The sequence below is a fragment of the Peromyscus maniculatus genome, chromosome 20, assembly GCF_049852395.1.
Source record: "Peromyscus maniculatus bairdii isolate BWxNUB_F1_BW_parent chromosome 20, HU_Pman_BW_mat_3.1, whole genome shotgun sequence".
In the NCBI taxonomy this organism is placed as follows: Eukaryota; Metazoa; Chordata; class Mammalia; order Rodentia; family Cricetidae; genus Peromyscus; species Peromyscus maniculatus.
In genome coordinates this window covers 33,322,251-33,347,306 of record NC_134871.1, presented here as the reverse complement: position 1 = coordinate 33,347,306, position 25,056 = coordinate 33,322,251, and positions in this window count along the sequence as shown.

Genomic DNA, 25,056 nt, shown 5'->3' with positions numbered 1-25,056 from the left:
CAATGTGAATCAACTCCATTGAGGAAGTTGTATTGATACCCAGTCGGCCTTAGGAAAAAAACACTCTGTTTTTGAGAAACAGGCACTCTTGCACTAACCTGTGTTTCCTATAGGGCCAGTACAGTGAGCTAGCTCAAAACAAAAGAACTGTGCTTCCTACACAAACGAGGCATATCTAGTTCAACTCAGTATTGGAAACTGAGTAAAACAGGAGCTTCTCTTCAGTCCAATACACTGTATTTGCTGGGAACAGACGCGAGTGCTATTTGCACTGTTTATGGCCAGAATAGGACAATAGTGGTGTTCTTACCCTGAATTAACACTTAATGCTAGAACCTGAAACTCAATGTGAATCAACTCCGTTTAGGAAGTTGTATTGAACCCCAGTCGGCCTTACAAGAAAAACACTCTGCTTTTGAGAAACAGGCACTCTTGCACTCTACTGTGTTTCCTATAGGGCCAGTACAGTGAGCTAGCTCAGAACAAAAGAACTGTGCTTCCTACACAAACGGAGCATATCTAGTTCAACTCAGTATTGGAAACTGAGTAAAACAGGAGCTTCTCTTCAGTCCAATACACTGTATTTGCTGGGAACAGACGTGAGTGCTATTTGCACTGTTTAATACCAGAATAGCACAATAGTGGTGTTCTTACCCTGAATTAACACTTAATGCTAGAACTTGAAACTGAATGTGAATCAACTCTGTTTAGGAAGTTGTATTGAACCCCAGTCGGCCTTACAAGAAAAACACTCTGCTTTTGAGAAACAGGCACTCTTGCACTCTACTGTGTTTCCTATAGGGCCAGTACAGTGAGCTAGCTCAGAACAAAAGAACTGTGCATCCTACACAAACGGGGCATATCTAGTTCAACTCAGTATTGGAAACTGAGTAAAACAGGAGCTTCTCTTCAGTCCAATACACTGTATTTGCTGGGAACAGACGTGAGTGCTATTGGCACTGTTTAATACCAGAATAGCACAATAGTTGTGTTCTTACCCTGAATTAACACTTAATGCTAGAACTTGAAACTGAATGTGAATCAACTCCGTTTAGGAAGTTGTATTGAACCCCAGTGGGCCTTACAAGAAAAACACTCTGCTTTTGAGAAACAGGCACTCTTGCACCCTACTGTGTTTCCTATAGGGCCAGTACAGTGAGCTAGCTCAGAACAAGAGAACTGTGCTTCCTACACAAACGGGGCATATCTAGTTCAACTCAGTATTGGAAACTGAGTAAAACAGGTGCTTCTCTTCAGTCGAATACACTGTATTTGCTGGGAACAGACGCGAGGGCTATTTGCACTGTTTATGGCCAGAATAGCACAATAGTGGTGTTCTTACCCTGAATTAACACTTAATGCTAGAACTTGAAACTGAATGTGAATCAACTCCGTTTAGGAAGTTGTATTGAACCCCAGTCGGCCTTACAAGAAAAACACTCTGCTTTTGAGAAACAGGCACTCTTGCACTCTACTGTGTTTCCTATAGGGCCAGTACAGTGAGCTAGCTCAGAACAAGAGAACTGTGCTTCCTACACAAACGGGGCATATCTAGTTCAACTCATTATTGGAAACTGAGTAAAACAGGAGCTTCTCTTCAGTCCAATACACTGTATTTGCTGGGAACAGACGCGAGTGCTATTTGCACTGTTTATGGCCAGAATAGCACAATAGTGGTGTTCTTACCCTGAATTAACACTTAATGCTAGAACCTGAAACTCAATGTGAATCAACTCTGTTTAGGAAGTTGTATTGAACCCCAGTCGGCCTTACAAGAAAAACACTCTGCTTTTGAGAAACAGGCACTCTTGCACTCTACTGTGTTTCCTATAGGGCCAGTACAGTTAGCTAGCTCAGAACAAAAGAACTGTGCTTCCTACACAAACGGGGCATATCTAGTTCAACTCAGTATTGGAAACTGAGTAAAACAGGAGCTTCTCTTCAGTCCAATACACTGTATTTGCTGGGAACAGACACGAGTGCTATTTGCACTGTTTATGGCCAGAATAGCACAATAGTGGTGTTCTTACCCTGAATTAACACTTAATGCTAGAACTTGAAACTCAATGTGAATCAACTCCATTTAGGAAGTTGTATTGAACCCCAGTCGGCCTTACAAAAAAAACACTCTGCTTTTGAGAAACAGGCACTCTTGCACTCTACTGTGTTTCCTATAGGGCCAGTACAGTGAGCTAGCTCAGAACAAAAGAACTGTGCTTCCTACACAAACGGAGCATATCTAGTTCAACTCAGTATTGGAAACTGAGTAAAACAGGAGCTTCTCTTCAGTCCAATACACTGTATTTGCTGGGAACAGACGCGAGTGCTATTTGCACTGTTTATGGCCAGAATAGCACAATAGTGGTGTTCTTACCCTGAATTAACACTTAATGCTAGAACCTGAAACTCAATGTGAATCAACTCTGCCTAGGACGTTGTATTGAACCCCAGTCGGCCTTACAAGAAAAACACTCTGCTTTTGAGAAACAGGCACTCTTGCACTCTACTGTGTTTCCTATAGGGCCAGTACAGTGAGCTAGCTCAGAACAAGAGAACTGTGCTTCCTACACAAACGGGGCATATCTAGTTCAACTCAGTATTGGAAACTGAGTAAAACAGGAGCTTCTCTTCAGTCCAATACACTGTATTTGCTGGGAACAGACGCGAGTGCTATTTGCACTGTTTATGGCCAGAATAGCACAATAGTGGTGTTCTTACCCTGAATTAACACTTAATGCTAGAACTTGAAACTGAAAATGAATCAACTCCGTTTAGGAAGTTGTATTGAACCCCAGTCGGCCTTACAAGAAAAACACTCTGCTTTTGAGAAACAGGCACTCTTGCACTCTACTGTGTTTCCTATAGGGCCAGTACAGTGAGCTAGCTCAGAACAAGAGAACTGTGCTTCCTACACAAACGGGGCATATCTAGTTCAACTCAGTATTGGAAACTGAGTAAAACAGGAGCTTCTCTTCAGTACAATACACTGTATTTGCTGGGAACAGACGTGAGTGCTATTTGCACTGTTTAATACCAGAATAGCACAATAGTTGTGTTCTTACCCTGAATTAACACTTAATGCTAGAACTTGAAACTGAATGTGAATCAACTCTGTTTGGGAAGTTGTATTGAACTCCAGTCTGCCTTACAAGAAAAACACTCTGCTTTTGAGAAACAGGCACTCTTGCACTCTACTGTGTTTCCTATAGGGCCAGTACAGTGAGCTAGCTCAGAACAAGAGAACTGTGCTTCCTACACAAACGGGGCATATCTAGTTCAACTCAGTATTGGAAACTGAGTAAAACAGGAGCTTCTCTTCAGTCCAATACACTGTATTTGCTGGGAACAGACATGAGTGCTGTTGGCACTGTTTAATACCAGAATAGCACAATAGTTGTGTTCTTACCCTGAATTAACACTTAATGCTAGAACTTGAAACTGAATGTGAATCAACTTCGTTTAGGAAGTTGTATTGAACCCCAGTCGGCCTTACAAGAAAAACACTCTGCTTTTGAGAAACAGGCACTCTTGCACTCTACTGTGTTTCCTATAGGGCCAGTACAGTGAGCTAGCTCAGAACAAGAGAACTGTGCTTCCTACACAAACGGGGCATATCTAGTTCAACTCAGTATTGGAAACTGAGTAAAACAGGTGCTTCTCTTCAGTCGAATACACTGTATTTGCTGGGAACAGACGCGAGTGCTATTTGCACTGTTTATGGCCAGAATAGCACAATAGTGGTGTTCTTACCCTGAATTAACACTTAATGCTAGAACTTGAAACTCAATGTGAATCAACTCCGTTTAGGAAGTTGTATTGAACCCCAGTCGGCCTTACAAGAAAAACACTCTGCTTTTGAGAAACAGGCACTCTTGCACTCTACTGTGTTTCCTATAGGGCCAGTACAGTGAGCTAGCTCAGAACAAGAGAACTGTGCTTCCTACACAAACGGTTGCATATCTAGTTCAACTCATTATTGGAAACTGAGTAAAACAGGAGCTTCTCTTCAGTCCAATACACTGTATTTGCTGGGAACAGACGCGAATGCTATTTGCACTGTTTATGGCCAGAATAGCACAATAGTGGTGTTCTTACCCTGAATTAACACTTAATGCTAGAACCTGATACTCAATGTGAATCAACTCCGTTTAGGAAGTTGTATTGAACCCCAGTCGGCCTTAGAAAAAAAACACTCTGCTTTTGAGAAACAGGCACTCTTGCACTAAACTGTGTTTCCTATAGGGCCAGTACAGTGAGCTAGCTCAAAACAAAAGAACTGTGCTTCCTACACAAACGGGGCATATCTAGTTCAACTCAGTATTGGAAACTGAGTAAAACAGGAGCTTCTCTTCAGTCCAATACACTCTATTTGCTGGGAACAGACGCGCGTGCTATTTGCACTGTTTATGGCCAGAATAGCACAATAGTGGTGTTCTTACCCTGAATTAACACTTAATGCTAGAACTTGAAACTCAATGTGAATCAACTCCGTTTAGGAAGTTGTATTGAACCCCAGTCGGCCTTACAAGAAAAACACTCTGCTTTTGAGAAACAGGCACTCTTGCACTCTACTGTGTTTCCTATAGGGCCAGTACAGTGAGCTAGCTCAGAACAAAAGAACTGTGCTTCCTACACAAACGGGGCATATCTAGTTCAACTCAGTATTGGAACCTGAGTAAAACAGTAGCTTCTCTTCAGTCCAATACACTGTATTTGCTGGGAACAGAAACGAGTGCTATTTGCACTGTTTATGGCCATAATAGCACAATAGTGGTGTTCTTACCCTGAATTAACACTTAATGCTAGAACTTGAAACTCAATGTGAATCAACTCCATTTAGGAAGTTGTATTGAACCCCAGTCGGCCTTACAAAAAAAACACTCTGCTTTTGAGAAACAGGCACTCTTGCACTCTACTGTGTTTCCTATAGGGCCAGTACAGTGAGCTAGCTCAGAACAAAAGAACTGTGCTTCCTACACAAACGGAGCATATCTAGTTCAACTCAGTATTGGAAACTGAGTAAAACAGGAGCTTCTCTTCAGTCCAATACACTGTATTTGCTGGGAACAGACGCGAGTGCTATTTGCACTGTTTATGGCCAGAATAGCACAATAGTGGTGTTCTTACCCTGAATTAACACTTAATGCTAGAACCTGAAACTCAATGTGAATCAACTCTGCCTAGGACGTTGTATTGAACCCCAGTCGGCCTTACAAGAAAAACACTCTGCTTTTGAGAAACAGGCACTCTTGCACTCTACTGTGTTTCCTATAGGGCCAGTACAGTGAGCTAGCTCAGAAAAAAAGAACTGTGCTTCCTACACAAACGGGGCATATCTAGTTCAACTCAGTATTGGAAACTGAGTAAAACAGGAGCTTCTCTTCAGTCCAATACACTGTATTTGCTGGGAACAGACGTGAGTGCTATTTGCACTGTTTATGGAGAATAGCACAATAGTGGTGTTCTTACCCTGAATTAACACTTAATGCTAGAACTTGAAATTCAATGTGAATGAACTCCGTTTAGGAAGTTGTATTGAACCCCAGTCGGCCTTACAAGAAAAACACTCTGCTTTTGAGAAACAGGCACTCTTGCACTCTACTGTGTTTCCTATAGGGCCAGTACAGTGAGCTAGCTCAGAACAAAAGAACTGTGCTTCCTACACAAACGGGGCATATCTAGTTCAACTCAGTATTGGAAACTGAGTAAAACAGGAGCTTCTCTTCAGTCCAATACACTGTATTTGCTGGGAACAGACACGAGTGCTATTTGCACTGTTTATGGCCAGAATAGCACAATAGTGGTGTTCTTACCCTGAAATACACTTAATGCTAGAACCTGAAACTCAATGTGAATCAACTCCGTTTAGGAAGTTGTATTGAACCCCAGTCGGCCTTACAAGAAAAACACTCTGCTTTTGAGAAACAGGCACTCTTGCACTCTACTGTGTTTCCTATAGGGCCAGTACAGTGAGCTAGCTCAGAACAAAAGAACTGTGCTTCCTACACAAACGGGGCATATCTAGTTCAACTCAGTATTGGAAACTGAGTAAAACAGGAGCTTCTCTTCAGTCCAATACACTGTATTTGCTGGGAACAGACGCGAGTGCTATTTGCACTGTTTATGGCCAGAATAGCACAATAGTGGTGTTCTTACCCTGAATTAACACTTAATGCTAGAACTTGAAACTCAATGTGAATCAACTCCATTTAGGAAGTTGTATTGAACCCCAGTCGGCCTTACAAGAAAAACACTCTGCTTTTGAGAAACAGGCACTCTTGCACTCTACTGTGTTTCCTATAGGGCCAGTACAGTGAGCTAGCTCAGAACAAAAGAACTGTGCTTCCTACACAAACGGGGCATATCTAGTTCAACTCAGTATTGGAAACTGAGTAAAACAGGAGCTTCTCTTCAGTCCAATACACTGTATTTGCTGGGAACAGACGCGAGTGCTATTTGCACTGTTTATGGCCAGAATAGCACAATAGTGGTGTTCTTACCCTGAATTAACACTTAATGCTAGAACTGGAAACTCAATGTGAATCAACTCCATTTAGGAAGTTGTATTGAACCCCAGTGGGCCTTACAAGAAAAACACTCTGCTTTTGAGAAACAGGCACTCTTGCACTCTACTGTGTTTCCTATAGGGCCAGTACAGTGAGCTAGCTCAGAAAAAAAGAACTGTGCTTCCTACACAAACGGGGCATATCTAGTTCAACTCAGTATTGGAAACTGAGTAAAACAGGAGCTTCTCTTCAGTCCAATACACTGTATTTGCTGGGAACAGACGTGAGTGCTATTTGCACTGTTTATGGAGAATAGCACAATAGTGGTGTTCTTACCCTGAATTAACACTTAATGCTAGAACTTGAAATTCAATGTGAATGAACTCCGTTTAGGAAGTTGTATTGAACCCCAGTCGGCCTCACAAGAAAAACACTCTGCTTTTGAGAAACAGGCACTCTTGCACTCTACTGTGTTTCCTATAGGGCCAGTACAGTGAGCTAGCTCAGAACAAAAGAACTGTGCTTCCTACACAAACGGGGCATATCTAGTTCAACTCAGTATTGGAAACTGAGTAAAAGAGGAGCTTCTCTTCAGTCCAATACACTGTATTTGCTGGGAACAGACGCGAGTGCTATTTGCACTGTTTATGGCCAGAATAGCACAAGAGTGGTGTTCTTACCCTGAATTAACACTTAATGCTAGAACTTGAAACTCAATGTGAATGAACTCCGTTTAGGAAGTTGTATTGAACTCCAGTCGGCCTTACAAGAAAAACACTCTGCTTTTGAGAAACAGGCACTCTTGCACTCTACTGTGTTTTCTATAGGGCCAGTACAGTGAGCTAGCTCAGAAAAAAAGAACTGTGCTTCCTACACAAACGGGGCATATCTAGTTCAACTCAGTATTGGAAACTGAGTAAAACAGGAGCTTCTCTTCAGTCCAATACACTGTATTTGCTGGGAACAGATGTGAGTGCTATTGGCACTGTTTAATAAAAGAATAGCACAATAAGGTGTTCTTACCCTGAATTAACACTTAATGCTAGAACCTGAAACTCAATGTGATTCAACTCTGCCTAGGACGTTGTATTGAACCCCAGTCGGCCTTACAAGAAAAACACTCTGCTTTTGAGAAACAGGCACTCTTGCACTCTACTGTGTTTCCTATAGGGCCAGTACAGTGAGCTAGCTCAGAACAAGAGAACTGTGCTTCCTACACAAACGGGGCATATCTAGTTCAACTCATTATTGGAAACTGAGTAAAACAGGAGCTTCTCTTCAGTCCAATACACTGTATTTGCTGGGAACAGACGCGAGTGCTATTTGCACTGTTTATGGCCAGAATAGCACAATAGTGGTGTTCTTACCCTGAATTAACACTTAATGCTAGAACTTGAAACTCAATGTGAATCAACTCCATTTAGGAAGTTGTATTGAACCCCAGTCGGCCTTACAAGAAAAACACTCTGCTTTTGAGAAACAGGCACTCTTGCACTCTACTGTGTTTCCTATAGGGCCAGTACAGTGAGCTAGCTCAGAACAAAAGAACTGTGCTTCCTACACAAACGGGGCATATCTAGTTCAACTCAGTATTGGAAACTGAGTAAAAGAGGAGCTTCTCTTCAGTCCAATACACTGTATTTGCTGGGAACAGACGCGAGTGCTATTTGCACTGTTTATGGCCAGAATAGCACAATAGTGGTGTTCTTACCCTGAATTAACACTTAATGCTAGAACTGGAAACTCAATGTGAATCAACTCCGTTTAGGAAGTTGTATTGAACCCCAGTCGGCCTTACAAAAAAAACACTCTGCTTTTGAGAAACAGGCACTCTTGCACTCTACTGTGTTTCCTATAGGGCCAGTACAGTGAGCTAGCTCAGAACAAAAGAACTGTGCTTCCTACACAAACGGGGCATATCTAGTTCAACTCAGTATTGGAAACTGAGTAAAACAGGAGCTTCTCTTCAGTCCAATACACTGTATTTGCTGGGAACAGACGCAGGTGCTATTTGCACTGTTTATGGAGAATAGCACAATAGTGGTGTTCTTACCCTGAATTAAAACTTAATGCTAGAACTTGAAACTCAATGTGAATCAACTCCGTTTAGGAAGTTGTATTGAACCCCAGTGGGCCTTACAAAAAAAACACTCTGCTTTTGAGTAACAGGCACTCTTGCACTCTACTGTGTTCCTATAGGGCCAGTACAGTGAGGTAGCTCAGAACAAAAGAACTGTGCTTCCTACACAAACGGGGCATATCTAGTTCAACTCAGTATTGGAAACTGAGTAAAACAGGAGCTTCTCTTCAGTCCATAACTGTATTTGCTGGGAACAGATGTGAGTGCTATTTGCACTGTTTATGGCCAGAATAGCACAATAGTGGTGTTCTTACCCTGAATTAACACTTAATGCTAGAACCTGAAACTCAATGTGAATCAACTCCGTTTAGGAAGTTGTATTGAACCCCAGTCGGCCTTACAAAAAAACACTCTGCTTTTGAGAAACAGGCACTCTTGCACTCTACTGTGTTTCCTATAGGGCCAGTACAGTGAGCTAGCTCAGAACAAAAGAACTGTGCTTCCTACACAAACGGGGCATATCTAGTTCAACTCAGTATTGGAAACTGAGTAAAAGAGGAGCTTCTCTTCAGTCCAATACACTGTATTTGCTGGGAACAGATGCGAGTGCTATTTGCACTGTTTATGGCCAGAATAGCACAATAGTGGTGTTCTTACCCTGAATTAACACTTAATGCTAGAACTTGAAACTGAATGTGAATCAACTCTGTCTAGGACGTTGTATTGAACCCCAGTCGGCCTTACAAGAAAAACACTCTGCTTTTGAGAAACAGGCACTCTTGCACTCTACTGTGTTTCCTATAGGGCCAGTACAGTGAGCTAGCTCAGAACAAAAGAACTGTGCTTCCTACACAAACGGGGCATATCTAGTTCAACTCAGTATTGGAAACTGAGTAAAACAGGAGCTTCTCTTCAGTCCAATACACTGTATTTGCTGGGAACAGACGCGAGTGCTATTTGCACTGTTTATGGCCAGAATAGCACAATAGTGGTGTTCTTACCCTGAATTAACACTTAATGCTAGAACTGGAAACTCAATGTGAATCAACTCCGTTTAGGAAGTTGTATTGAACCCCAGTGGGCCTTACAAAAAAAACACTCTGCTTTTGAGAAACAGGCACTCTTGTACTCTACTGTGTTTCCTATAGGGCCAGTACAGTGAGCTAGCTCAGAACAAAAGAACTGTGCTTCCTACACAAACGGGGCATATCTAGTTCAACTCAGTATTGGAAACTGAGTAAAACAGGAGCTTCTCTTCAGTCCAATACACTGTATTTGCTGGGAACAGACGCGAGTGCTATTTGCACTGTTTATGGAGAATAGCACAATAGTGGTGTTCTTACCCTGAATTAACACTTAATGCTAGAACTTGAAATTCAATGTGAATCAACTCCGTTTAGGAAGTTGTATTGAACCCCAGTCGGCCTTACAAGAAAAACACTCTGCTTTTGAGAAACAGGCACTCTTGCACTCTACTGTGTTTCCTATAGGGCCAGTACAGTGAGCTAGCTCAGAACAAAAGAACTGTGCTTCCTACACAAACGGGGCATATCTAGTTCAACTCAGTATTGGAAACTGAGTAAAACAGGAGCTTCTCTTCAGTCCAATACACTGTATTTGCTGGGAACAGACGTGAGTGCTATTTGCACTATTTATGGCCAGAATAGCACAATAGTGGTGTTCTTACCATGAATTAACACTTAATGCTAGAACTTGAAACTGAATGTGAATCAACTCCGTTTAGGAAGTTGTATTGAACCCCAGTCGGCCTTACAAGAAAAACACTCTGCTTTTGAGAAACAGGCACTCTTGCACTCTACTGTGTTTCCTATAGGGCCAGTACAGTGAGCTAGCTCAGAAGAAGAGAACTGTGCTTCCTACACAAACGGGGCATATCTAGTTCAACTCAGTATTGGACTGAGTAAAACAGGTGCTTCTCTTCAGTCCAATACACTGTATTTGCTGGGAACAGACGCGAGTGCTATTTGCACTGTTTATGGCCAGAATAGCACAATAGTGGTGTTCTTACCCTGAATTAACACTTAATGCTAGAACTTGAAACTGAATGTGAATCAACTCCGTTTAGGAAGTTGAATTGAACCCCAGTCGGCCTTACAAGAAAAACACTCTGCTTTTGACAAAAAGGCACTCTTGCACTCTACTGTGTTTCCTATAGGGCCAGTACAGTGAGCTAGCTCAGAACAAGAGAACTGTGCTTCCTACACAAACGGGGCATATCTAGTTCAACTCAGTATTGGAAACTGAGTAAAACAGGAGCTTCTCTTCAGTCCAATACACTGTATTTGCTGGGAACAGACGCGAGTGCTATTTGCACTGTTTATGGCCAGAATAGCACAATAGTGGTGTTCTTACCCTGAATTAACACTTAATGCTAGAACCTGAAACTGAATGTGCATCAACTCCATTCAGGAAGTTGTATTGAACCCCAGTTGGCCTTACAAGAAAAACACTCTGCTTTTGAGAAACAGGCACTCTTGCACTCTACTGTGTTTCCTATAGGGCCAGTACAGTGAGCTAGCTCAGAACAAAAGAACTGTGCTTCCTACAAAAACGGGGCATATCTAGTTCAACTCAGTATTGGAAACTGAGTAAAACAGGAGCTTCTCTTCAGTCCAATACACTGTATTTGCTGGGAACAGACGCGAGTGCTATTTGCACTGTTTATGGCCAGAATAGCACAATAGTGGTGTTCTTACCCTGAATTAACACTTAATGCTAGAACCTGAAACTCAATGTGAATCAACTCCGTTTAGGAAGTTGTATTGAACCCCAGTCGGCATTACAAGAAAAACACTCTGCTTTTGAGAAACAGGCACTCTTGCACTCTACTGTGTTTCCTATAGGGCCAGTACAGTTAGCTAGCTCAGAACAAAAGAACTGTGCTTCCTAAACAAACGGGGCATATCTAGTTCAACTCAGTATTGGAAACTGAGTAAAACAGGAGCTTCTCTTCAGTCCAATACACTGTATTTGCTGGGAACAGACACGAGTGGTATTTGCACTGTTTATGGCCAGAATAGCACAATAGTGGTGTTCTTACCCTGAATTAACACTTAATGCTAGAACTTGAAACTCAATGTGAATCAACTCCATTTAGGAAGTTGTATTGAACCCCAGTCGGCCTTACAAAAAAAACACTCTGCTTTTGAGAAACAGGCACTCTTGCACTCTACTGTGTTTCCTATAGGGCCAGTACAGTGAGCTAGCTAAGAATAAAAGAACTGTGCTTCCTACACAAACGGAGCATATCTAGTTCAACTCAGTATTGGAAACTGAGTAAAAGAGGAGCCTCTCTTCAGTCCAATACACTGTATTTGCTGGGAACAGACGTGAGTGCTATTTGCACTGTTTAATACCAGAATAGCACAATAGTGGTGTTCTTACCCTGAATTAACACTTAATGCTAGAACTGGAAACTGAATGTGAATCAACTCTGTTTAGGAAGTTGTATTGAACCCCAGTCGGCCTTACAAGAAAAACACTCTGCTTTTGAGAAACAGGCACTCTTGCACTCTACTGTGTTTCCTATAGGGCCAGTACAGTGAGCTAGCTCAGAACAAGAGAACTGTGCATCCTACACAAACGGGGCATATCTAGTTAAACTCAGTATTGGAAACTGAGTAAAACAGGAGCTTTTCTTCAGTCCAATACACTGTATTTGCTGTGAACAGACGTGAGTGCTATTGGCACTGTTTAATACCAGAATAACACAATAGTTGTGTTCTTACCCTGAATTAACACTTAATGCTAGAACTTGAAACTGAATGTGAATCAACTCCGTTTATGAAGTTGTATTGAACCCCAGTCGGCCTTACAAGAAAAACACTCTGCTTTTGAGAAACAGGCACTCTTGCACTCTACTGTGTTTCCTATAGGGCCAGTACAGTGAGCTAGCTCAGAACAAGAGAACTGTGCTTCCTACACAAACGGGGCATATCTAGTTCAACTCAGTATTGGAAACTGAGTAAAACAGGTGCTTCTCTTCAGTCGAATACACTGTATTTGCTGGGAACAGACGGGAGTGCTATTTGCACTGTTTATGGCCAGAATAGCACAATAGTGGTGTTCTTACCCTGAATTAACACTTAATGCTAGAACTTGAAACTGAATGTGAATCAACTCCGTTTAGGAAGTTGTATTGCACCCCATTCGGCCTTACAAGAAAAACACTCTGCTTTTCAGAAACAGGCACTCTTGCACTCTACTGTGTTTCCTATAGGGCCAGTACAGTTAGCTAGCTCAGAACAAAAGAACTGTGCTTCCTACACAAACGGGGCATATCTAGTTCAACTCAGTATTGGAAACTGAGTAAAACAGGAGCTTCTCATCAGTGCAATACACTGTATTTGCTGCGAGCAGACACGATTGCTATTTGCACTCTTTATGGCCAGAATAGCACAATAGTGGTGTTCTTACTCGGAATTAACACTTAATGCTAGAACCTGAAACTGAATGTGAATCAACTCCGTTTAGGAAGTTGTATTGAACCCCAGTCGGCCTTACAAGAAAAACACTCTGCTTTTGAGAAACAGGCACTCTTGCACTCTACTGTGTTTCCTATAGGGCCAGTACAGTGAGCTAGCTCAGAACAAAAGAACTGTGCTTCCTTCACAAACGGGGCATATCTAGTTCAACTCAGTATTGGAACTGAGTAAAAGAGGAGCTTCTCTTCAGTCCAATACACTGTATTTGCTGGGAACAGACACGAGTGCTATTTGCACTGTTTATGGCCAGAATAGCACAATAGTGGTGTTCTTACCATGAATTAACACTTAATGCTAGAACTTAAAACTCAATGTGAATCAACTCCATTTAGGAAGTTGTATTGAAACCCAGTCGGCCTTAGGAAATAAACACTCTGTTTTTGAGAAACAGGCACTCTTGCACTAACCTGTGTTTCCTATAGGGCCAGTACAGTGAGCTAGCTCAAAACAAAAGAACTGTGCTTCCTACACAAACGGGGCATATCTAGTTCAACTCAGTATTGGAAACTGAGTAAAACAGGAGCTTCTCTTCAGTCCAATACACTGTATTTGCTGGGAACAGACGCGAGTGCTATTTGCACTGTTTATGGCCAGAATAGCACAATAGTGTTGTTCTTACCCTGAATTAACACTTAATGCTAGAACCTGAAACTCAATGTGAATCAACTCCGTTTAGGAAGTTGTATTGAACCCCAGTCGGCCTTACAAGAAAAACACTCTGCTTTTGAGAAACAGGCACTCTTGCACTCTACTGTGTTTCCTATAGGGCCAGTACAGTGATCTAGCTCAGAAAAAAAGAACTCTGCTTCCTACAGAAACGGGGCATATCTAGTTCAACTCAGTATTGGAAACTGAGTAAAACAGGAGCTTCTCATCAGTGCAATACACTGTATTTGCTGCGAGCAGACACGATTGCTATTTGCACTCTTTATGGCCAGAATAGCACAATAGTGGTGTTCTTACTCTGAATTAACACTTAATGCTAGAACCTGAAACTGAATGTGAATCAACTCCGTTTAGGAAGTTGTATTGAACCCCAGTTGGCCTTACAAGAAAAACACTCTGCTTTTGAGAAACAGGCACTCTTGCACTCTACTGTGTTTCCTATAGGGCCAGTACAGTGAGCTAGCTCAGAACAAAAGAACTGTGCTTCCTACACAACCGGGGCATATCTAGTTCAACTCAGTATTGGAAACTGAGTAAAAGAGGAGCTTCTCTTCAGTCCAATACACTGTATTTGCTGGGAACAGACACGAGTGCTATTTGCACTGTTTATGGCCAGAATAGCACAATAGTGGTGTTCTTACCATGAATTAACACTTAATGCTAGAACTTGAAACTCAATGTGAATCAACTCCATTGAGGAAGTTGTATTGATACCCAGTCGGCCTTAGGAAAAAAACACTCTGTTTTTGAGAAACAGGCACTCTTGCACTAACCTGTGTTTCCTATAGGGCCAGTACAGTGAGCTAGCTCAAAACAAAAGAACTGTGCTTCCTACACAAACGAGGCATATCTAGTTCAACTCAGTATTGGAAACTGAGTAAAACAGGAGCTTCTCTTCAGTCCAATACACTGTATTTGCTGGGAACAGACGCGAGTGCTATTTGCACTGTTTATGGCCAGAATAGGACAATAGTGGTGTTCTTACCCTGAATTAACACTTAATGCTAGAACCTGAAACTCAATGTGAATCAACTCCGTTTAGGAAGTTGTATTGAACCCCAGTCGGCCTTACAAGAAAAACACTCTGCTTTTGAGAAACAGGCACTCTTGCACTCTACTGTGTTTCCTATAGGGCCAGTACAGTGAGCTAGCTCAGAACAAAAGAACTGTGCTTCCTACACAAACGGAGCATATCTAGTTCAACTCAGTATTGGAAACTGAGTAAAACAGGAGCTTCTCTTCAGTCCAATACACTGTATTTGCTGGGAACAGACGTGAGTGCTATTTGCACTGTTTAATACCAGAATAGCACAATAGTGGTGTTCTTACCCTGAATTAACACTTAATGCTAGAACTTGAAACTGAATGTGAATCAACTCTGTTTAGGAAGTTGTATTGAACCCCAGTCGGCCTTACAAGAAAAACACTCTGCTTTTGAGAAACAGGCACTCTTGCACTCTACTGTGTTTCCTATAGGGCCAGTACAGTGAGCTAGCTCAGAACAAAAGAACTGTGCATCCTACACAAACGGGGCATATCTAGTTCAACTCAGTATTGGAAACTGAGTAAAACAGGAGCTTCTCTTCAGTCCAATACACTGTATTTGCTGGGAACAGACGTGAGTGCTATTGGCACTGTTTAATACCAGAATAGCACAATAGTTGTGTTCTTACCCTGAATTAACACTTAATGCTAGAACTTGAAACTGAATGTGAATCAACTCCGTTTAGGAAGTTGTATTGAACCCCAGTGGGCCTTACAAGAAAAACACTCTGCTTTTGAGAAACAGGCACTCTTGCACCCTACTGTGTTTCCTATAGGGCCAGTACAGTGAGCTAGCTCAGAACAAGAGAACTGTGCTTCCTACACAAACGGGGCATATCTAGTTCAACTCAGTATTGGAAACTGAGTAAAACAGGTGCTTCTCTTCAGTCGAATACACTGTATTTGCTGGGAACAGACGCGAGGGCTATTTGCACTGTTTATGGCCAGAATAGCACAATAGTGGTGTTCTTACCCTGAATTAACACTTAATGCTAGAACTTGAAACTGAATGTGAATCAACTCCGTTTAGGAAGTTGTATTGAACCCCAGTCGGCCTTACAAGAAAAACACTCTGCTTTTGAGAAACAGGCACTCTTGCACTCTACTGTGTTTCCTATAGGGCCAGTACAGTGAGCTAGCTCAGAACAAGAGAACTGTGCTTCCTACACAAACGGGGCATATCTAGTTCAACTCATTATTGGAAACTGAGTAAAACAGGAGCTTCTCTTCAGTCCAATACACTGTATTTGCTGGGAACAGACGCGAGTGCTATTTGCACTGTTTATGGCCAGAATAGCACAATAGTGGTGTTCTTACCCTGAATTAACACTTAATGCTAGAACCTGAAACTCAATGTGAATCAACTCTGTTTAGGAAGTTGTATTGAACCCCAGTCGGCCTTACAAGAAAAACACTCTGCTTTTGAGAAACAGGCACTCTTGCACTCTACTGTGTTTCCTATAGGGCCAGTACAGTTAGCTAATTCAGAACAAAAGAACTGTGCTTCCTACACAAACGGGGCATATCTAGTTCAACTCAGTATTGGAAACTGAGTAAAACAGGAGCTTCTCTTCAGTCCAATACACTGTATTTGCTGGGAACAGACACGAGTGCTATTTGCACTGTTTATGGCCAGAATAGCACAATAGTGGTGTTCTTACCCTGAATTAACACTTAATGCTAGAACTTGAAACTCAATGTGAATCAACTCCATTTAGGAAGTTGTATTGAACCCCAGTCGGCCTTACAAAAAAAACACTCTGCTTTTGAGAAACAGGCACTCTTGCACTCTACTGTGTTTCCTATAGGGCCAGTACAGTGAGCTAGCTCAGAACAAAAGAACTGTGCTTCCTACACAAACGGAGCATATCTAGTTCAACTCAGTATTGGAAACTGAGTAAAACAGGAGCTTCTCTTCAGTCCAATACACTGTATTTGCTGGGAACAGACGCGAGTGCTATTTGCACTGTTTATGGCCAGAATAGCACAATAGTGGTGTTCTTACCCTGAATTAACACTTAATGCTAGAACCTGAAACTCAATGTGAATCAACTCTGCCTAGGACGTTGCATTGAACCCCAGTCGGCCTTACAAGAAAAACACTCTGCTTTTGAGAAACAGGCACTCTTGCACTCTACTGTGTTTCCTATAGGGCCAGTACAGTGAGCTAGCTCAGAACAAGAGAACTGTGCTTCCTACACAAACGGGGCATATCTAGTTCAACTCAGTATTGGAAACTGAGTAAAACAGGAGCTTCTCTTCAGTCCAATACACTGTATTTGCTGGGAACAGACGCGAGTGCTATTTGCACTGTTTATGGCCAGAATAGCACAATAGTGGTGTTCTTACCCTGAATTAACACTTAATATTAGAACTTGAAACTGAAAATGAATCAACTCCGTTTAGGAAGTTGTATTGAACCCCAGTCGGCCTTACAAGAAAAACACTCTGCTTTTGAGAAACAGGCACTCTTGCACTCTACTGTGTTTCCTATAGGGCCAGTACAGTGAGCTAGCTCAGAACAAGAGAACTGTGCTTCCTACACAAACGGGGCATATCTAGTTCAACTCAGTATTGGAAACTGAGTAAAACAGGAGCTTCTCTTCAGTACAATACACTGTATTTGCTGGGAACAGACGTGAGTGCTATTTGCACTGTTTAATACCAGAATAGCACAATAGTTGTGTTCTTACCCTGAATTAACACTTAATGCTAGAACTTGAAACTGAATGTGAATCAACTCTGTTTAGGAAGTTGTATTGAACCCCAGTCGGCCTTACAAGAAAAACACTCTGCTTTTGAGAAACAGGCACTCTTGCACTCTACTGTGTTTCCTATAGGGCCAGTACAGTGAGCTAGCTCAGAACAAAAGAACTGTGCATCCTACACAAACGGGGCATATCTAGTTCAACTCAGTATTGGAAACTGAGTAAAACAGGAGCTTCTCTTCAGTCCAATACACTGTATTTGCTGGGAACAGACGTGAGTGCTATTGGCACTGTTTAATACCAGAATAGCACAATAGTTGTGGTCTTACCCTGAATTAACACTTAATGCTAGAACTTGAAACTGAATGTGAATCAACTCCGTTTAGGAAGTTGTATTGAACCCCAGTGGGCCTTACAAGAAAAACACTCTGCTTTTGAGAAACAGGCACTCTTGCACCCTACTGTGTTTCCTATAGGGCCAGTACAGTGAGCTAGCTCAGAACAAGAGAACTGTGCTTCCTACACAAACGGGCATATCTAGTTCAACTCAGTATTGGAAACTGAGTAAAACAGGTGCTTCTCTTCAGTCGAATACACTGTATTTGCTGGGAACAGACGCGAGGGCTATTTGCACTGTTTATGGCCAGAATAGCACAATAGTGGTGTTCTTACCCTGAATTAACACTTAATGCTAGAACTTGAAACTGAATGTGAATCAACTCCGTTTAGGAAGTTGTATTGAACCCCAGTCGGCCTTACAAGAAAAACACTCTGCTTTTGAGAAACAGGCACTCTTGCACTCTACTGTGTTTCCTATAGGGCCAGTACAGTGAGCTAGCTCAGAACAAGAGAACTGTGCTTCCTACACAAACGGGGCATATCTAGTTCAACTCATTATTGGAAACTGAGTAAAACAGGAGCTTCTCTTCAGTCCAATACACTGTATTTGCTGGGAACAGACGCGAGTGCTATTTGCACTGTTTATGGCCAGAATAGCACAATAGTGGTGTTCTTACCCTGAATTAACACTTAATGCTAGAACCTGAAACTCAATGTGAATCAACTCTGTTTAGGAAGTTGTATTGAACCCCAGTCGGCCTTACAAGAAAAACACTCTGCTTTTGAGAAACAGGCACTCTTGCACTCTACTGTGTTTCCTATAGGGCCAGTACAGTTAGCTAGCTCAGAACAAAAGAACTGTGCTTCCTACACAAACGGGGCATATCTAGTTCAACTCAGTATTGGAAACTGAGTAAAACAGGAGCTTCTCTTCAGTCCAATACACTGTATTTGCTGGGAACAGACACGAGTGCTATTTGCACTGTTTATGGCCAGAATAGCACAATAGTGGTGTTCTTACCCTGAATTAACACTTAATGCTAGAACTTGAAACTCAATGTGAATCAACTCCATTTAGGAAGTTGTATTGAACCCCAGTCGGCCTTACAAAAAAAACACTCTGCTTTTGAGAAACAGGCACTCTTGCACTCTACTGTGTTTCCTATAGGGCCAGTACAGTGAGCTAGCTCAGAACAAAAGAACTGTGCTTCCTACACAAACGGAGCATATCTAGTTCAACTCAGTATTGGAAACTGAGTAAAACAGGAGCTTCTCTTCAGTCCAATACACTGTATTTGCTGGGAACAGACGCGAGTGCTATTTGCACTGTTTATGGCCAGAATAGCACAATAGTGGTGTTCTTACCCTGAATTAACACTTAATGCTAGAACCTGAAACTCAATGTGAATCAACTCTGCCTAGGACGTTGTATTGAACCCCAGTCGGCCTTACAAGAAAAACACTCTGCTTTTGAGAAACAGGCACTCTTGCACTCTACTGTGTTTCCTATAGGGCCAGTACAGTGAGCTAGCTCAGAACAAGAGAACTGTGCTTCCTACACAAACGGGGCATATCTAGTTCAACTCAGTATTGGAAACTGAGTAAAACAGGTGCTTCTCTTCAGTCGAATACACTGTATTTGCTGGGAACAGACGCGAGTGCTATTTGCACTGTTTATGGCCAGAATAGCACAATAGTGGTGTTCTTACCCTGAATTAACACTTAATGCTAGAACTTGAAACTCAATGTGAATCAACTCCGTTTAGGAAGTTGTATTGAACCCCAGTCGGCCTTACAAGAAAAACACTCTGCTTTTGAGAAACAGGCACTCTTGCACTCTACTGTGTTTCCTATAGGGCCAGTACAGTGAGCTAGCTCAGAACAAGAGAACTGTGCTTCCTACACAAACGGGGCATATCTAGTTCAACTCATTATTGGAAACTGAGTAAAACAGGAGCTTCTCTTCAGTCCAATACACTGTATTTGCTGGGAACAGACGCGAATGCTATTTGCACTGTTTATGGCCAGAATAGCACAATAGTGGTGTTCTTACCCTGAATTAACACTTAATGCTAGAACCTGAAACTCAATGTGAATCAACTCCGTTTAGGAAGTTGTATTGAACCCCAGTCGGCCTTAGAAAAAAAACACTCTGCTTTTGAGAAACAGGCACTCTTGCACTAAACTGTGTTTCCTATAGGCCAGTACAGTGAGCTAGCTCAAAACAAAAGAACTGTGCTTCCTACACAAACGGGGCATATCTAGTTCAACTCAGTATTGGAAACTGAGTAAAACAGGAGCTTCTCTTCAGTCCAATACACTCTATTTGCTGGGAACAGACGCGCGTGCTATTTGCACTGTTTATGGCCAGAATAGCACAATAGTGGTGTTCTTACCCTGAATTAACACTTAATGCTAGAACTTGAAACTCAATGTGAATCAACTCCGTTTAGGAAGTTGTATTGAACCCCAGTCGGCCTTACAAGAAAAACACTCTGCTTTTGAGAAACAGGCACTCTTGCACTCTACTGTGTTTCCTATAGGGCCAGTACAGTGAGCTAGCTCAGAACAAAAGAACTGTGCTTCCTACACAAACGGGGCATATCTAGTTCAACTCAGTATTGGAACCTGAGTAAAACAGGAGCTTCTCTTCAGTCCAATACACTGTATTTGCTGGGAACAGAAACGAGTGCTATTTGCACTGTTTATGGCCATAATAGCACAATAGTGGTGTTCTTACCCTGAATTAACACTTAATGCTAGAACTTGAAACTCAATGTGAATCAACTCCATTTAGGAAGTTGTATTGAACCCCAGTCGGCCTTACAAAAAAAACACTCTGCTTTTGAGAAACAGGCACTCTTGCACTCTACTGTGTTTCCTATAGGGCCAGTACAGTGAGCTAGCTCAGAACAAAAGAACTGTGCTTCCTACACAAACGGAGCATATCTAGTTCAACTCAGTATTGGAAACTGAGTAAAACAGGAGCTTCTCTTCAGTCCAATACACTGTATTTGCTGGGAACAGACGCGAGTGCTATTTGCACTGTTTATGGCCAGAATAGCACAATAGTGGTGTTCTTACCCTGAATTAACACTTAATGCTAGAACCTGAAACTCAATGTGAATCAACTCTGCCTAGGACGTTGTATTGAACCCCAGTCGGCCTTACAAGAAAAACACTCTGCTTTTGAGAAACAGGCACTCTTGCACTCTACTGTGTTTCCTATAGGGCCAGTACAGTGAGCTAGCTCAGAACAAGAGAACTGTGCTTCCTACACAAACGGGGCATATCTAGTTCAACTCAGTATTGGAAACTGAGTAAAACAGGAGCTTCTCTTCAGTCCAATACACTGTATTTGCTGGGAACAGACGCGAGTGCCATTTGCACTGTTTATGGCCAGAATAGCACAATAGTGGTGTTCTTACCCTGAATTAACACTTAATGCTAGAACTTGAAACTGAAAGTGAATCAACTCCGTTTAGGAAGTTGTATTGAACCCCAGTCGGCCTTACAAGAAAAACACTCTGCTTTTGAGAAACAGGCACTCTTGCACTCTACTGTGTTTCCTATAGGGCCAGTACAGTGAGCTAGCTCAGAACAAGAGAACTGTGCTTCCTACACAAACGGGGCATATCTAGTTCAACTCAGTATTGGAAACTGAGTAAAACAGGAGCTTCTCTTCAGTCCAATACACTGTATTTGCAGGGAACAGACGTGAGTGCTATTTGCACTGTTTAATACCAGAATAGCACAATAGTGGTGTTCTTACCCTGAATTAACACTTAATGCTAGAACTTGAAACTGAATGTGAATCAACTCAGTTTGGGAAGTTGTATTGAACCCCAGTCGGCCTTACAAAAAAAACACTCTGCTTTTGAGAAACAGGCACTCTTGCACTCTACTGTGTTTCCTATAGGGCCAGTACAGTGAGCTAGCTCAGAACAAGAGAACTGTGCTTCCTACACAAACGGGGCATATCTAGTTCAACTCATTATTGGAAACTGAGTAAAACAGGAGCTTCTCTTCAGTCCAATACACTGTATTTGCTGGGAACAGACGCGAGTGCTATTTGCACTGTTTATGGCCAGAATGGCACAATAGTGGTGTTCTTACCCTGAATTAACACTTAATGCTAGAACCTGAAACTCAATGTGAATCAACTCCGTTTAGGAAGTTGTATTGAACCCCAGTCGGCCTTACATGAAAAACACTCTGCTTTTGAGAAACAGGCACTCTTGCACTCTACTGTGTTTCCTAAAGGGCCAGTACAGTGAGCTAGCTCAGAACAAGAGAACTGTGCTTCCTACACAAACGGGGCATATCTAGTTCAACTCAGTATTGGAAACTGAGTAAAACAGGAGCTTCTCTTCAGTCCAATACACTGTATTTGCTGGGAACTGACGTGAGTGCTATTTGCACTGTTTAATAAAAGAATAGCACAATAGTGGTGTTCTTACCCTGAATTAACACTTAATGCTAGCACTTGAAACTGAATGTGAATCAACTCCGTTTAGGAAGTTGTATTGAACCCCAGTCGGCCTTACAGGAAAAACACTCTGCTTTTGAGAAACAGGCACTCTTGCACTCTACTGTGTTTCCTATAGGGCCAGTACAGTGAGCTAGCTCAGAACAAGAGAACTGTGCTTCCTACACAAACGGGGCATATCTAGTTCAACTCAGTATTGGAAACTGAGTAAAACAGGAGCTTCTGTTCAGTCCAATACACTGTATTTGCTGGGAACAGACGCGAGTGCTATTTGCACTGTTTATGGCCAGAATAGCACAATAGTGGTGTTCTTACCCTGAATTAACACTTAATGCTAGAACTTGAAACTGAAAGTGAATCAACTCCGTTTAGGAAGTTGTATTGAACCCCAGTCGGCCTTACAAGAAAAACACTCTGCTTTTGAGAAACAGGCACTCTTGCACTCTACTGTGTTTCCTATAGGGCCAGTACAGTGAGCTAGCTCAGAACAAGAGAACTGTGCTTGCTACACAAACGGGGCATATCTAGTTCAACTCAGTATTGGAAACTGAGTAAAACAGGAGCTTCTCTTCAGTCCAATACACTGTATTTGCTGGGAACAGACATGAGTGCTATTTGCACTGTTTAATACCAGAATAGCACAATAGTGGTGTTCTTACCCTGAATTAACACTTAATGCTAGAACTTGAAACTCAATGTGAATCAACTCCATTTAGGAAGTTGTATTGAACCCCAGTCGGCCTTACAAAAAAAACACTCTGCTTTTGAGAAACAGGCACTCTTGCACTCTACTGTGTTTCCTATAGGGCCAGTACAGTGAGCTAGCTCAGAACAAAAGAACTGTGCTTCCTACACAAACGGAGCATATCTAGTTCAACTCAGTATTGGAAACTGAGTAAAAGAGGAGCTTCTCTTCAGTCCAATACACTGTATTTGCTGGGAACAGACGCGAGTGCTATTTGCACTGTTTATGGCCAGAATAGCACAATAGTGGTGTTCTTACCCTGAATTAACACTTAATGCTAGAACCTGAAACTCAATGTGAATCAACTCTGCCTAGGACGTTGTATTGAACCCCAGTCGGCCTTACAAGAAAAACACTCTGCTTTTGAGAAACAGGCACTCTTGCACTCTACTGTGTTTCCTATAGGGCCAGTACAGTGAGCTAGCTCAGAACAAGAGAACTGTGCTTCCTACACAAACGGGGCATATCTAGTTCAACTCAGTATTGGAAACTGAGTAAAAGAGGAGCTTCTCTTCAGTCCAATACACTGTATTTGCTGGGAATAGACGCGAGTGCTATTTGCACTGTTTATGGCCAGAATAGCACAATAGTGGTGTTCTTACCCTGAATTAACACTTAATGCTAGAACTTGAAACTGAAAGTGAATCAACTCCGTTTAGGAAGTTGTATTGAACCCCAGTCGGCCTTACAAGAAAAACACTCTGCTTTTGAGAAACAGGCACTCTTGCACTCTACTGTGTTTCCTATAGAGCCAGTACAGTGAGCTAGCTCAGAACAAGAGAACTGTGCTTCCTATACAAACGGGGCATATCTAGTTCAACTCAGTATTGGAAACTGAGTAAAACAGGAGCTTCTCTTCAGTCCAATACACTGTATTTGCAGGGAACAGACGTGAGTGCTATTTGCACTGTTTAATACCAGAATAGCACAATAGTGGTGTTCTTACCCTGAATTAACACTTAATGCTAGAACTTGAAACTGAATGTGAATCAACTCTGTTTGGGAAGTTGTATTGATCCCCAGTCGGCCTTACAAAAAAAACACTCTGCTTTTGAGAAACAGGCACTCTTGCACTCTACTGTGTTTCCTATAGGGCCAGTACAGTGAGCTAGCTCAGAACAAGAGAACTGTGCTTCCTACACAAACGGGGCATATCTAGTTCAACTCATTATTGGAAACTGAGTAAAAGAGGAGCTTCTCTTCAGTCCAATACACTGTATTTGCTGGGAACAGACGCGAGTGCTATTTGCACTGTTTATGGCCAGAATAGCACAATAGTGGTGTTCTTACCCTGAATTAACACTTAATGCTAGAACCTGAAACTCAATGTGAATCAACTCCGTTTAGGAAGTTGTATTGAACCCCAGTCGGCCTTACAAGAAAAACACTCTGCTTTTGAGAAACAGGCACTCTTGCACTCTACTGTGTTTCCTATAGGGCCAGTACAGTGAGCTAGCTCAGAACAAAAGAACTGTGCTTCCTACACAAACGGGGCATATCTAGTTCAACTCAGTATTGGAAACTGAGTAAAACAGGAGCTTCTCTTCAGTCCAATACACTGTATTTGCTGGGAACAGACGCCGGTGCTATTTGCACTGTTTTTGGACAGAATAGCACAATAGTGGTGTTCTTACCCTGAATTAACACTTAATGCTAGAACTTGAAACTCAATGTGAATCAACTCCATTTAGGAAGTTGTATTGAACCCCCGTCGGCCTTACAAGAAAATCACTCTGCTTTTGAGAAACAGGCACTCTTGCACTCTACTGTGTTTCCTATAGGGCCAGTACAGTGAGCTAGCTCAGAACAAAAGAACTGTGCTTCCTACACAAACGGGGCATATCTAGTTCAACTCAGTATTGGAAACTGAGTCAAACAGGAGCTTCTCTTCAGTCCAATACACTGTATTTGCTGGGAACAGACGCGAGTGCTATTTGCACTGTTTATGGCCAGAATAGCACAATAGTGGTGTTC